We start from the raw sequence: 15925 nt of genomic DNA on the forward strand, positions 1-15925 counted from the left end.
GGGTGAATATAGATGGTGTAGGGAAGGAGCCTAAGGTTTTGATTCCAGGACAAGAACAAGGCTTCAACAATTGAGTTGACCTTGTTTGCTTGCTGACCAGTACTGAAGCCCTTTCGGAGTGGTCTCTTTCCCCATGCTCATATTGGAAGGTGTACAAATTTGCATAGTCCTTTTCATCTGGAGCTGGGGATCGGGGCAGCATCACCCAGAAGCCTGGGGCCTTTGGAACTAATCCTTGGCAGCTCTGCTTCTCCTGATGCTAATAACAGGCTAGACACATAGCCACGTTCCTTCTTGAATCCTAACAATTAACTAGAATGCATGTTTCTGCTCAAGGGCTGCTGTGCCTGAGAGACTGTTGTGGTTCCAGTGTGCTCACCACTGAGTCACAGAACAATTTCAATCAATGGCCTTGAAAGCACACAATCAGTGTCTCCCCAGAGACCTGGCAACTTTCAGGCTTTTTAAAATTAGAGAGTTTGTTTTTTTTTTTTTTTTAAATATGATTCTTCAGGCAACAGCCCATGAAAACTTCAAAAAGAGGAAAACTGGAACAGTTTGGATCTCCCCCCCCCACCCCCCTTTTTGTCTCTCTGGATTTCATGAAGAAGAGACACTGGAGACATGTTCAAAATGCCATTTTAGTTCCTTTTTCTGCTACTCAGCAGTCCTAAGGATGGAAGTTGCCATAACAGGGAACTTAGTTCCTGCCTTTTCCGGTTTCAGGCATTTTGTTACAAAGTAGTTTGTATAATGGCAAATCAAGTGAACTGCTACCAAAGAAATGGAAAATGATATTAGAAAGCCCAATATTTGTAAATATCAGGACAAAGCTCCGTGGCTCCAGTTGAACCTGAGTAGACTTGACCCCCTCTACCCATGCAAATCCTGATGGAAAGAAATAAGACACCTGTCCAATTCTCCTGGGGTCTTGAAGCTACTGCCGTAACAGGCTCAGCCTATAGGTTGCTGAGGTAGAGGCAACAGATAAGCAAAGTGGGTGAGCCAGAGAATGAGTGAGTACAGGAGGATGGGCTTTTATCAACTTCCGAACACCCAGACAGGCGCACGGTGTTCCTTAAACAGTCAGCAAATATTTACTAAGCACCTGCTATATGCAGGTAGCATGTTCAGTGCTTGGGAAACACCAGTGAATGAAATCCTGTATTCATGGAGCTCACAGCCAGAAATTCTTGTGAATTTATTCTGGGAACCAAGAAAGGGCACACTCAGCCTGTTGTGTCTTTCCCTGTCTTCAGCGGGAATCACATTGAAACCACCGGTGGGTGCAAATCCCTCCAAAGGCCGTGAAAAGAGGAAGGACAGACTTGCTTTAGCAACTCATCCTGCTGCTAATACTCTCACAAGGTGTTCTTCAGAAGTAGAATCCACCCCCTTTTATTATGCATTTTATTTTGTTTTCTCCTTAGGAAACCTGAAAGAACTTAGTCACAATGCTGTGAGTAAGAGCTAGTCATAGGCTGGAAGATAGCCCTCAGCCTTTTCTGTTTAACATGGACAAAATCTCAATTCCTGGATCCTGTCCCCCAGGATTTCTGCCTTTTGATCCTTTCACTATCCACCCCAGCTCTCTAATGGACTTCCAAATTCCCATGCTTCCCAGTGGCTGTAAAGCCTAACAGGACCCTTTAGGTGATACTCTCCCCTTTCCAGGTCCCTTTGGTTCACATGACCTCCCTTGAGATTTGCAATGTAACCTTGTGATGTTGGCAAGGCCACACTCAACCTTTCCCACTCTCCAGAAAAGCCAAGTGAGCCTCAGAGAGGCCAGATGACTTACCTAAGGTCATACAGCTGGAGAGGAGGCAGAGGCGCATTCTGGGCCAGGTCTCTGGGTGCTGAACTTGAGCTCTCTTTCTGTTAGTGGGAGCCTCAAGTGCTGGTTGGGAAGGCCTGAGCATGTGAATGCTTATGCAATGCCTGAGCCACTTGGATGGCTGGTGGCCAGTTATCATTTAGGTCATGTGTTTTCTTCTCCAGGAGTGTGCTGACCCTGTTCTACATCCTGTGTTATGTTACCACCGGCACTTCCCCTCCCCATAAGAGCTGGTAGCTTAAGTACAGCAGCTGAAGCTACCAGCCAGCCAGATCCTAGAATTCTAGGTCATTGAAGGTGATTTGGGGTCCCATTAGCCCCAAGTCCATCCCCTGTAACCTTCACTTGCCCCATTTCTATGAGGTTGGCACTGACTCACTGATTGCCACCCTCTGCGTTATCAGTCTGTGGTGCAATCAGAAGAGATTCTCATCTGTGTGGGGTGGCTTAAGTGTGGTTGGGTCTCAACTGGGGTGACCAGCCTGACCAGGGGGAGGAGACAAATTCATCAGCTTCATCAACAGAAGGTCTTAATGGTTTTGTTTTTACCACCCTTAGTTACCTTATGTCATGGCGTGCTCAAAGAGGATCACAATATTATTTTTGATTGAAATCATTTGTGTTTGTAGCTAAAAATCTGACCATACCATAACTTGTTTGTCGAATGGGAAATGCCACTGCCTTTTTCATTCTTGCCCAGAGGGTTGAAGAAGAGTCATTCATAAATGGAAGGAGCTGGTTTGCTGTCACAGGAACTAGCTGGTATCTGTGCTGGACCATCTCTGACTCTATCAGAATCCTAGTCTCCATAATCTCCATTAGAACAATAACAACAAAGAAAATGCCCTTGTAAGAACTCATTTTGATGATGAAAGTGATTATCCATTACTTTTCCCTCAATACTTCTTACCATGACCTAAAAGTCTTTACACGAACTGGCCTTGTCCTATCCCTCCAATCACATTTCTTTCCTCTTTTCCTGCTGCTCACCATGCTAGGACTGGAATATTCTAAGTAAGGCAGCATCTCAAGTCCTGATCAAGGCAAATATGTTAGGCCCTTGGAAGAGACCACCCCCTTTCTGCAGAGGAGTCAGGCTATGCTTTTCCCTAGGAAGTATTTATGTGATCCTGATACTATTTGATTTTGATAAAATCTTTTTTATTTGATTCCCATTCGTTGTCTTGCTCATGCCCAAGCTTCGCAATGGATGAAGCAAATCAATTTTAAATACATGCATGAGTTATGCTTAGAAGCAAGACTTAACTGAGTCTGCAACCACTGTGACCTCTTTTTACATTTATCAGTAAAGGTGATTTATCCTTTTTTCAATCTTCAGGTAAGTCCCAGGAGTCTGTTAATTCTTTCAAATGGATATTCTGCTTAAAGTGACAGAAAATAATGGAAAGGAGATAGTTAATAAGAAGCAAAGCCATTGGTTTTTCTACCTAATTAGAGTGCAGAACCTCAAAGTAACTTGTATTATTCCATCTAAGGCAGTTAGGGCTACATGTTGGTTTTGAATGAATACTGCTAAATTTCAGTAAGTAAATACCATTATTATCAACATTTGGCTTTGAACATGCTAATGGCACTCCTGTGGGCTTACTTTCACTTCAACGATGTGTTTTAATTTGAGCTATAGAAAAGAAACAACAATTTATATAATTTTTAGAAAGTCAAGAATAAGTTGATCAAGAATAGCTTGCTTAATTAGAACGTGTTTACTTAAAACACACACATACCAATCGATAAATGATGTAAAGAGAAAACAGGCTTGCAAAGAAAGGAGTCAAATTTTTATTGTCATGGCCAAAAGGTTTCCAAATTGTCAGGTATAAACTGTCACTGACAGTTATACGAATGTCATCTGTTAGAATTGGTGGGCTAGTGCTGGCAAAATAATTGAGAAAGTACTTTGAGCCCTATAGGATACTAGGATCTCTCAGAGGTTTTAGGGAATGAAAGATGAATTAGATTCCCCTGTCTCTCAGAACATGAATTCTGCGACAGAGGCAAATGCACAAATAAGATCGCATGGAAGACGTGGATATCTTCCAAGGTATTATCTGACACATTCCCAGTGACATTATAGGCCTGTGGAAGGGAAACAGGTGTGTGGTGGATGTAGTGGATAAAGCAAGGCAAAGCACATGAAGGTCATGTCTTCCATTGCTCAGTACACCTCTCTACCTGACACAGTGGAATGACTATGGGAGATGATCAATATACATTGACCAGTCCATCAATTGATTGATTGACACTTAATAAAAGACACAGGGAATGTATTCCAAATGTGTTATGGCAACCAGTTGGTAGAGTTAATGAATCCTGGGGACTTACTTGAAGACTGACCAAGAGATTGGCTACTGTTGTTGCAGATCCAAAAATCATACATTCTATATGTATTTCTCATCTTTAGTTTTCTGGGCAAAGATTACTGAATCCAATCAAGGGAAGAGATCATGTGCATTTGTACAGTCTCCTCAATGAAGGAGGCTGCATCTAGCAGCAGCTTAACTTTATTTTTCCATCAGATTGTTTGGAGCATCACTCCACAGACATCTTACCCAACAGTGACTACATGGCTCTGTGAGGGGAGCAAGTGGCCCTCAATTGTGCCAGCTTGGTTTGACCTAATAAATGGACAAAAAATAAAAGTTCAGCCTTGAAAAGTTCACAGGCTGGCAGTAAAGAGGAGCCCCCATGATGTGGCAGGCCCCTGAAGGGTTTCCTCAGGCACCTGGAGTCCTGGTCACTTGTCTCTCCACAATTGTTCCCCCCATTGAATGACCAGCTTCAGTCTGCAGATTCTGTGCAGATAGCTCCCCTAGGGTCCCAGCCCTGCAGAAATGAGCCATGGAAGAACAAACAACCTGACCACTTTGGTTTGCACCTATCTTTCACCTCCACAAGGCTCCTGAATGCAGCTGCAGCTGCTGACTATAGGGAGCTGGGGCAGCGCGGTGGGGATTCCTTTTCATAGCAGGGCAGCCCTTTGCTTTAAGCTAAAGGACCAGAAAAATAGGGAACCTGGGAGATGCAGGGACATAGCATCCCACTCTGCCCTGCCTCTTGTGCGGACTCTGTCTCAATTAGCTCATGGCAGATATAGATAGCAATAGAAATCTGATGACAGGGGTAATATCTGTTTCTGCCCCTGGCTCTCAGAAATCTCCATTTGAAGTAAATTTTCAGAATGAAAATTGATTATTTAAACATAAATGAATATTAAAAAAAAGAAAGAATGGACTTTTGTTGGTTCTGTCTCAGTGGTTTTAATTAATTTTCAGAGGTCTGCAGCAATAACTGTTACCTATGATGCTCTTCTAGATAAAATGTGATGGGCACAGATAGAATTAACTGTTAATTGGCATAATTACCTAGTTAATATTTTAAGATTTATTAACTGCATTTGCCTTATTGTGCTTTGCAGCTCAATATGAAGCTTTAACAAAAAAACTTTCTCTTCATCTCCCACAGAGTTATTTTTTCACTTTAGGTTTGCTAGTTATTAGTCAGAGATGATAATAATAATTTTTCTTAAAGTGCAGGCTGCAGCTGAGAATTTCCAAAGTGCAGTGAGTCACATCTGGAGTAGTCATTTATCCCCAAACCTCAGAGTCAGATGTTGTGCCAGGAAAGGGTCCAGGATTTCCCGTCCTTGATACCAAGCATCAGTGTCATGACCTCCTTACCACTTGGGATGGATGTCTTTGGCCAGTCAGCCTGAGCTGTGACAGTCCTCACAAGTGGACCCATGAGAAGGTCTCTAATCTTCATGTCCCTCAAACCAGTAGCTTTCCTGTTCACCCTGCATCAGCACCCCTAGAAACATGAGCTCCCAAACCTATGTGTCTCATTGCCAAACAATGACAATGATTCATTAGTTGCACAGGACAATCTGTACAGGTTACTCTGCAGAAAGGAAACCAGTGTAAGGACCTGGAGGAGATCGAGCTTCTAGTCCTGCCTGTGTTCTGCCCAAAACACTCAAACCATGGAACCTCAGTGTGGCTCAGTGCTAGGTCTCTCAAACTTCAGTCATTTTAATTTTATTTGTATTAGTGTTTTCTTTGCACCTTTCTTTAATTATTTTAATTATTTCTTTAATTATTTTAATAAATAAAAAAATAAGAGAAAAACTTATATTACTACTGTGAAATGAAAACCTTATCATTTGATGCAACTGAAAGGAAAGCATAATAATAAAACATATTTTGGAGTTTTCAATACAGTACAGTGCCTGCTGAAGTTCAGCTCCTGGAAATAAAAAGGATTAAATATGGAAAACAGGAACTGGCTTATTACTTATAATCACAGGAAGGTTCTTCACTACCACTTTATATAATAATTATGAGGGATAAAAAAAACCAGTTTCTGACCTGTAGTGTGAGCTTATGGTTTACAGAAATGTACAAAGATAGACCCAGCCTTAAGACTAGGACCTTGACAAAGCCACCAGCTGACTCGTTGATCTCATCTGTGTGTGAAATAACAACAGAAAGGGTGAAAAGACAACTGATTGCAAATCTTGAAATGAAAAATATACTCGTTAAAATAAGTTTTGAAACATAATAAAATAATAATCTTGGTTTGAGATAGAGATAATATTATTTAATGGGAATATAACAATGAGGAATTCACCAGAACACAGCAAAGGCAAAAATATGAAGAGGAAGTAGAAAAGGAGGGAAGAAAGAACAAAAGCAAAAAAGGAATCTCATTTATGAGGCATGATGGATAAGTTGAGATTCAACTAACTTTTGTGAGTTCCAGAAGAAAAGAGTAGAGAGAATGATGGAGAAGCATTATATAAAGATATATTTTCAAAGTTTAGCAAGACAACCTTAACCAGAAGTGCACTGCAGAGCACCCCCAGCATCCAGATCTTGGTTTTCAATACCATTCCCCATCGGGAAGAACCAGGGCTCCTTCGAGAAATAGCTGATTCTATGGGGCTGGGGTTGTGGCTCAGTGGTAGAGCACTCACCTCACACATGCGAGACCCTGGGTTTGATCCTCAGCACCACATAAAAATAAATAAATTAATTAAAGGTATTGTGTCCAACTATAACTAAAAAATAAATATTAAAAAAAAAGAACTAGCTGTTTCTAGGATTGGGGCCGGAAGTACACAGATGACCCTGGAGTATTTTGTAGTCCCAGAAAGTAAGAAAATATATATTTTTTAAAACGTAATGATGGAGGTATGTCAAAAGGATGTAGAAGCCAACTAAAAAAGCTCCTGAGGGCAAAAGCTAGAACATATAAACAAGAAAATAAAATAGTATTAGATTATAAGTCGAAGTATAAAAATATCTATAATTCATATAAATAAATGATTGACTAGATACAGAAGCAGGGGAGAATAGACATATCTTCTGTGCAGAAATTTCATATAATTAATGTAGGCACATTGCCCTTGTGTGGCACTAACTGTGGAGAGCACATAGTGACTTTCTTCTAAAGAGTTCCATATGGATAGAGAAGGAAAAAACTAGGAGTAATTTCATAGTACAGAACCCTGGCAAACATTACCTCAAGTCATTTAATCATGGTTAATGTCAACAGTGATAGTATATACCCCTGATGTAATGAGAATGGAACTTCACCTGGTTGATTGTCCTCCACGAAACACATTACCTTGCTCTAGTCATGAGAAAAACATCAGAAAATCCTTACTGAGGTATAGTCTATAAAACATCTGACCAGTAGTCTTCAAAACTGTTGATGTCATCTCAAATCAAAGAGATTGATTTCTGTCACAATCAAAAGAAACCTAAGGAGACCTGATGACTAACTGGCATATGGTGTCCCAGATGGGATCTCAGAAGAGAATGAATGACAGTAGGGGAAAAATTGAAAAAATCTGGCTAAAGTTTGGACTTCAGTTAATAATTATGTATTCATATCGGTTCATTATCTGGGACAAATGTACCCTACTAATATAAGATGTTAAAAATAGAGACACCGGGATATGAGATAAATAGAATTCTCTCTGAACTATTTTGCAATAATTTTGTGAATCTAGATGTGTTCTAAAATTAAAAGTTTATTTTTCAAAAAGTGCCCGTAAAGTGACCGAGCAGGTTAAGTAAACTCACTGTAACAAAACTAGAGAACATCAAGGATAACAAGAACATCCTAAAATCTGTGGGAGTGAAAAAAAATGCAGAAACAAATTATCTAAAACTGTGAGTTATAGTTGACCTTATGTCAATCAGCAATAATAGAAACCAGACAACTGTGGAGATAAATCTGAAAAATGCTGATGGAAAATCAAATAACTTACAATTTTACACATAAATAAATTATTACTACAGAAGACAAAATTAGCCATTCTCAATGTACTATTTACCATCCACATGTCTTAATTAAAAGATGTATGTCAAGGAAAATAATTTACAGAATCACCAAGACTTATTGTAAAGCTGCATTATGTTTAACCATGATATTGGTGCAAGGATAGGCAAATAAACTAATGGATCAGATTAGGACTTCCGTATATTCATGTAGTATAGTCACCTGAATTACAACAGAGGTTCCATTGCAATATTATGGGAAAATGACAATAGTCAGTCAGTGGTGCTGTAGCAATTAGCTAGCTACACTTCAAAATAGAATCTTTTGTGTGTGTGTGTGTGTGTGGTGCTGGGGATTGAACCCAGGGCCTTTGTGCATGCAAGGCAAGCACTCTACCAACTAAGCTATATTCCCAGGCCCAGAAGCTTAATTATACCTTGCACCATATACAAAAATCAATTCAAATTTGATCTTGAAAGGCAAAACAAAGGTAATGTGAGCAAATGTTTTTATAATCTCAAGGTGGGTGCAGAATCTATACAGCACCTAAAACCACATAGCACACTAGAAAACATTGATGATTTAGACTCCATTGAAAAAGTACAAAAGATACTTTTAAAGCATAGGTTTGTCAAAATGTATATTTAGAGAATGAAAAATGAGGCCACAGAAGGGAAGAAGACATTTGTCATACATATATCCAACAAAAGACTTCTATCTAAAAATACATATTTTTAAAATACCTACAAATCAATATTTAGAGAGCAGGAAATATGATTCAAAATAGGCGAATACTTGATCAGATACTTCACAAAATAATTGTGTTTCTAGCCAATAAAAATTTTAAAAAATAGTATCAGAAATCATAGATAGTAATTAAAATCACAATAAGATACCACTATACAGCCACCAGAAAAACTACCATTTTTCAGAAAAAAATTTAATGAAACAGGAAATGTTCATGAAAATATCTAAAAATTCCCATTTTTAGAGACTGAAGATACCAGCTATTAGTGAAAATATTATTTACTCTAGGTTTGAGGTTAAAGTTGTAAAACCACTTTGGAATACTACTTGGTGATTATTTTCTAAAGTAGAAGGTGTGACTACCTCTCTCTTTCCTTTCTTGTGGTGCTGGGGATTGAACAGGGCCTTGTGCATGCAAGGCAAGCACTCTACCCTCCCCCTCCACGTGTGTGTGTATGTGTGTGTGTGTGTGTGTGTGTGTGTATAACATATATTTTTGAATATATATATATATAAATATAAGAAGATCTGGACTAGGATGAACACAACAGAATTTTTCTCTAGCCACAAAACTAGAAGCAATCGAAATCCCATCAAAAGAAGACTAAATAAATAAATTATAGTGCAAGCAATTAATAAATAGCAATAAAAAGACAATTGCAACAAAGCAAATAAATCTCACAGTCATAATGACCAGTGAAAGAAGACAGACACATACGAGTGTATGCATGGTTCCAATTATATAAGTTTCAAAAACAACCTTAACTCATTTATGGTGAATCCTGATGTGAATCCTGATTCGACCACATAGTAAATGACCCTCCATGCCTGTTTCCTTATTTACAAAACATGGACAATAATGTTGCCCATTTGTTAGGATTGTATGTAGAATAAAAAATTAAGTGGGATGATTTGTGCAACAGAGGTAACAGCACAGTGTGTGGCCCACATGATTATCTAGATGTGAGCTCGTATTACTATTGCTGTTATTATTACTGTCATGGTTAACCCTGAGGGAAAGGAAAAAACTGACCTCGAATTTTCACTTGTCATACTCTGTTTAACTCTCAGTTCTAATAGCACTGTCTCTAGGAGGGGATTATAGTTGCCATTGATTCTTAGGTTGTAACTAGAAGTTCATCAGGTAAAGGAGAAAAGAAGTACAATTCAGAACGCCATGTATCAGATTGATAGCAACAGACATTTCAGCATGACCAAGAAACTACAAGTTGTTTGGTGTGACTGATGGGCTGAGTGAATGCCAGAGAGCCTGGAAGGGGAGTTGAGAGAAGACTCACTCCATCTTAAAGGATTTGAATTTTAACCTTAGACCAATGGACTTCAGTCTCTCTCCTCCACTGCCGCCGCCGCCTCCTCCTCCTCCTCCTCCTCCTCCTCCTCCTCCTCCTCCTCCTCCTCCTCCTCCTCCTCCTCCTCCTCCTCCTCCTCCGTGTGGTGCTGGGGATTGAACCAGGGCCTTATGCATGCAAGGCAAGCACTCTACCAACTGAGCTATATCCCCAGGCCTCTTTTAATCTCTTTTTAACTAAGCACTCTTTTTTTTTAAATTTTTTAATGTTGATGGACCTTTATTTTATTCATTTATTTATATGTGGTGCTGAGAATTGAACCCAGTGCCTCACACATGTGAGGCAAGTACTCTACCACTGAGCCACAACCCCAGCCCCAACTAAGCACTCTTAACACTTACATATTCATAAGTTTCTGTCATTAATACAGTATATTATTTATTTACAAAGACATCCCAGGCATAAAATAGACTTCAGAAAGCATTCTTATTTATGATATTCAGGTGAATCCATTTGTCAAATAGTCTTTGCATGGAAACACAAGATAATTATTACATAAGATAAAAGGTTATAAACAATAATGGATATATTTAGGAATCAGTATTTGGGTACTCTTTTCAAATTTTAAACAACAAGTATCCAAAAGTAGTTTTAAGATGTTAAATTAATTTGAATACATTTATCTATCAAATAGTCACGATTAACACAAGTTGAAATACTTAATGATGCCCAGGTGTTTTCAACATCAAACCATCTATGTGACTTAGAGGTTCCTATCAAAGTTATAATAAATATTTATCCTAAAGACATCTGTTTCCCCCACAAATTGAATAAAATCTTCAGTTGCCTAAAGAAGTCAGTAAAATATTAGCAATAATAATATAATGATGTTAAATATAACAAATAATATATAATTATAATTAAAATAATAATATATAATAATATAAATGTTTATTCAGCAATTGTGCCAAGCATCATTATAAGTAGCCTGAATATATTAATTCATTCAGTTTCCCCAACTTTCCTGTGAATTGCTATCTTTGCCCTTACCTCACCAATAGGATTCTCAGGCATAGAATGTAAAGTTTCCAAGGAAGTACTACTATTAAGAGGAGCATCAGTATATGAACCCTGGCAGCGTAGTACTAAAACCTGAGCTCCTAACTACTCTTATTACAAGGATGCTTATCCAACAATGTTTTAAAATAGAGAAATTTTAGAAACAATTTAAAACCCATAAATAAAGATACATCTCCATTTTGGATTAGTACATACCCACTCATAGCAAGTTTTTCAGAAAAATTTAATGATACAGGAAATGTTCATGAAAATATCAAACAAAAAGCTAAATATGATGTGACATTTATTGAGTGATTACTATGTTTCAGGCTTGATTGTAAATGGCTTATAATGAGTTATCTTAATTAATTAGCATACTAACTTTGAAATGGTACTATTTTCAAACCTGTTGTATAGTTAAGAAAAAAACTTTCTGAAGTTAATTTTTTCAATATTGCAGAGCCTCTTATTCAAATGCAAGTAGTCCAGAAACATGCTCTTAAACATGCAGCTTCCCTTTTACTTGCATATAAAATTGAATGTAAATTATGTGCATCTGTTAATTCATTTATTCTAACAATATTTAGTGAGCATTTAATATGCTCCAGATATATAATCCGGATACAGAAGTGAACAAGCTGATTAAGTTCTCTTAGTCTACTCTGCTGGGAAACAAAGGCATCAAACTACTCATTACAATAAAGTTTAATGATCATGAAGACAAGGGAAGTTCTTCAGTGCCTAGGAATTCAGTATTCTAATTAATTTCTGATATGACAAATGCCTTCTAAATCTTGTTATGTTTGTGTATTTGACTTCACAAGATAGTTTCAATGGCCAGTGAACATTCAGCACATCCACCTTGTGAGAGACGCAATCTCCAGTTGTTTCTTATCCGGTGACTGTCATAACTTGCTACCTATGCCACAGATTGGACCGGAACCTTCCAAGGTAGCTATCTTATGCAATGATTGTCATGCTTCTGGTATTCTGAGTGACAGCAAGCAAGAAAGAAGAGGCTAAGGACTCAACAAGGGATGCTTCAGAAAACATAATAATAATAAAGGAAATGCACCAAATTGCTACTTCCAGATAACTGGAAGGAGTTGGGGGATATTGTTTTCTTTCTATTCCTTTGTATTTTCCGTTTTTCTACAGTGAATCATGTTTTGTATATAATTACAGAAAATTGTGGGAAAAAAATAAAATAATCACCTACAGAGATTTAGGATATTTCTGACTGCTGGAACCAAAATGTTGTGTCCATTTGTTTGTTTGTTAATTATGGTAAAATACACATAACATAAATTTCACCATTGCAATAGTTTTTAAATGTACAAGTCAGTGATATTAAGTACATTCACATTGTTGCACAATCATTACCACCAGCCATCTCCAGAACTCTTTCAATCTTGCAAAACTGAAACTGTATAAGCATTAAACAATAGCTCCCCATCCCCACCCCCAACCCCTGGCAACCTCTGTTCTACTTTACACCTCTATGAATGTGAGTAATCTAGGTATTTCATGTTAGTAGAATGATACAGTTCTTTTGCGACTTGCTTATTACACTGAGCACAAGGTCTTCAAGTTCCATCCATTGACTTAGTCCACTTGGGCTGTTCTAACAGAATGCTGTAAACTGGATGGCCTAGAAACAAGAATTTATTTCCCACTGGTAACTGGAAGTTAGAGATCAGGGTGTCAGCAGATTTGGTGCTGGTGAGGGGCCTTTTCCCCTCATAAATGGTTTATGAATGGCCATCTTTGAGCTCTGTCTTCATATGTAGGAAAAGGAGCAAGAGAGCTCTATAGGTAGGGTCATTTTCATAAGGCACTAATCTCATCCATCAGAGCTCCATACTTATGACCTCAGCACCAGCCAGAGACCCCATTTCCTAACATCACCACACTGCGAGTTAGGATTTCAACATAGGAATTGAGGGAGAGGACACATTCAGATATTGTGTTATAGCATGGGTCAGAATTTTCTTCCTTCTAGGGGAGGGGTGGGGCTATGGGGACCGGAAGGACCATAGAATAAGACAGACATTATTACCTATGTACACGTATGATTTCACTATTAGTGTGTCTCTCACCATGCACAGCCAGAGGAATGAGAAGTTATGCTCCATTTGTATACAATGTGTCAAAATGCATTCTACTGTCATGAATAATTGACTAGAATAAATTAAATTAAAAAAAATTCCAAAAAGAATTTTCTTCCTTCTTAAGACTTAATAATATTCTCTTATATATATATATATAGGTGTGTGTGTGTGTGTGTGTGTGTGTGTGTGTATGTATACATACATACATACATTCTGTATCCATTCATCTGTTGATGGACACATGAATTGCTCCTGCCTTTCAACCATTGCAAATAATCTTCCTATGAACATACATGTACAATTTTCTCTTTGGGTCTCCACTTTCAGTTCTTTTGAGTATATTCCCAGAAGTGTGATTCTTGGCTCATATTGTAATTCTATACTCTTTTTCCATAGCAGCCATACCATTTTGCATTCCTACCCAAAGTGGTACAATTGTTTTAATTTCTCTACAGCTCACCAGCATTATTTTTTAATTTTTCTGATAATGCTCATCCTAATGAGAATGAACAGTATCTCCTGGTGTCTTTGATTTGCGCTTTCCAAATGATTAGTGATTTTGAGCACATGTTCATGTACTTAACCGGCAATTTGTTTCTCTGCCTTGGAGAAATGTCTATTCAAGTCTTTTGCCCATTTGTTTATTTTACTGCTGTTGAGTTGTAGGAGTTCTTTATATATTCTGGATATTAATCCCTTATCAGAAGTATTACTTCCAAGTATTTCCCCCTATTCAACAACTTGTAGATTATTTTATTGATTATGTGACATCCCATTTTAAATTAGATATTTCCATGAAGTGTTATTTTTTTTCCAGACCCAATGTTTATGCTGAGAAAGCCCTAATACACATAACCAGCTTTCAGAGGTCTAAATCTAATGCTTGTGGCTTTTGGTATGAGAGACTACAGTAGCCGGAGAATGTTATTGACTAAATTGTATTGTCATATTGTGTGCATGTATGAATATGTAGCAATGAATCCCACTATTATGTATTATTTAATACACCAATTAAAATATGGAGAAAAGAAGGGGCTGGGGCTGGGGCTCAGTGGTAGAGCACTTGCCTTGCATGTGTTAGGCACTGGGTTCGAGCCTCAGCATAAAAATAAATAAACAAATAAAGGTATTGTGTCCATTTACAACTAATCTCTCTCTCTCTCTCTCTCTCTCTCTCTCTCTCTCTCTCTCTCTCTCTCTCTCTCTCTCTCTCTCTCTTTCTCTCTCTCTCTCTCCACAACAGCAGGTGTGGAAGATCTGGAAGATCTCAGACCAGTCCTTGGCATGTCTTTTCCTGGACCCCACGACTGAACAACTTGCCAAGCCCTCCAACATTTCCTTCTCCAGAGAGGTTACACCCAGCATTCCTTTCCATTGTTCTGCTGCCACCCTCATCCACACTTCTATGACTCTACTTGTGACAGATTGCCAAAGTGCTTGCTGCAGTTCAGACTGCCATTGGGAAAATCACCAGCTGCAAACCAAATATTCCAGGTTCAAAGAAATTTGAGAGATGCTGGGTTGATAAAAATTGAACACATTTTTATTTCAGGACTTCTCAGAGCCTATACTATGCTGGAGAGGGATGTAAATCTCCACGAATCTAATATAAGGGTTTTCTAGTGTCATTTAGCTGCTGAATACACTTGAGGAGGTTGGTGGGGGGAAGTACTTTTAACTCTAAATAGGATCTACAAGAATCTAACATAGAGCAATAAATGGTCTCTCTGCCTCCAGTATTATTGTCTCACAAGGTGCCTACTAGAGATGCCTCCTATTAACTGACAAAGGAATCAAAGGCTACTTGAGTTCTGGGTCTAACTTACCCTTCTAAACTTTTTATTATTTCTCTATAAAACCCTACACAGACCAAATGAATTACCCAGAAAAGATACAGCCTTTCTGCAAAATTTCCATTTTGCCATCCCTGGTCAGACCCTACCATCCACTGGATCCACCTCCTGAATGCTCCTCTCTCCAAGCAGAGTCAACTTCTCTCTCTTCCAGACTCCCAAGCACCCTGTATTGTGCCATGGCATCATTATCCAGGCCATGCATTATTTCTTATAATGGGATTTTTTTTTTTTTTAGAGAGAGTGAGAGAGAGGAGAGAGAGAGAGAGAGAGAGAGAGAGAGAGAGAGAGAGAGAGAGAGAGAGAATATTGAATATTTATTTTTTAGTTCTCGGCGGACACAACATCTTTGTTGGTATGTGGTGCTGAGGATCGAACCCGGGCCGCACGCATGCCAGGCGAGCGCGCTACCGCTTGAGCCACATCCCCAGCCCCGGATTTTTTTTTAAGAAAAGGGTGACTATGCTTTCTCCATCTTTGAGTTCTTTGTCTTTCCTAATATTTGCTTGAGGTTTATTTCCTGTTTTCTATAAAACATTTAAAAATCATACAAGTAATAAATGAATACTTGCTCAAAAAAATCCAAACCACAAAAGTATATAAGAAGAAAAAAAATAATTTTCTATTCTTACTCTCCTCTTTCTACTCTTATAGCAGGAACTTTCATTAATAGTTGGTTGTGCATCTTTAAACCCTTATTTA

The sequence above is a fragment of the Urocitellus parryii genome, chromosome 5, assembly GCF_045843805.1.
Source record: "Urocitellus parryii isolate mUroPar1 chromosome 5, mUroPar1.hap1, whole genome shotgun sequence".
Classification (NCBI taxonomy): domain Eukaryota; kingdom Metazoa; phylum Chordata; class Mammalia; order Rodentia; family Sciuridae; genus Urocitellus; species Urocitellus parryii.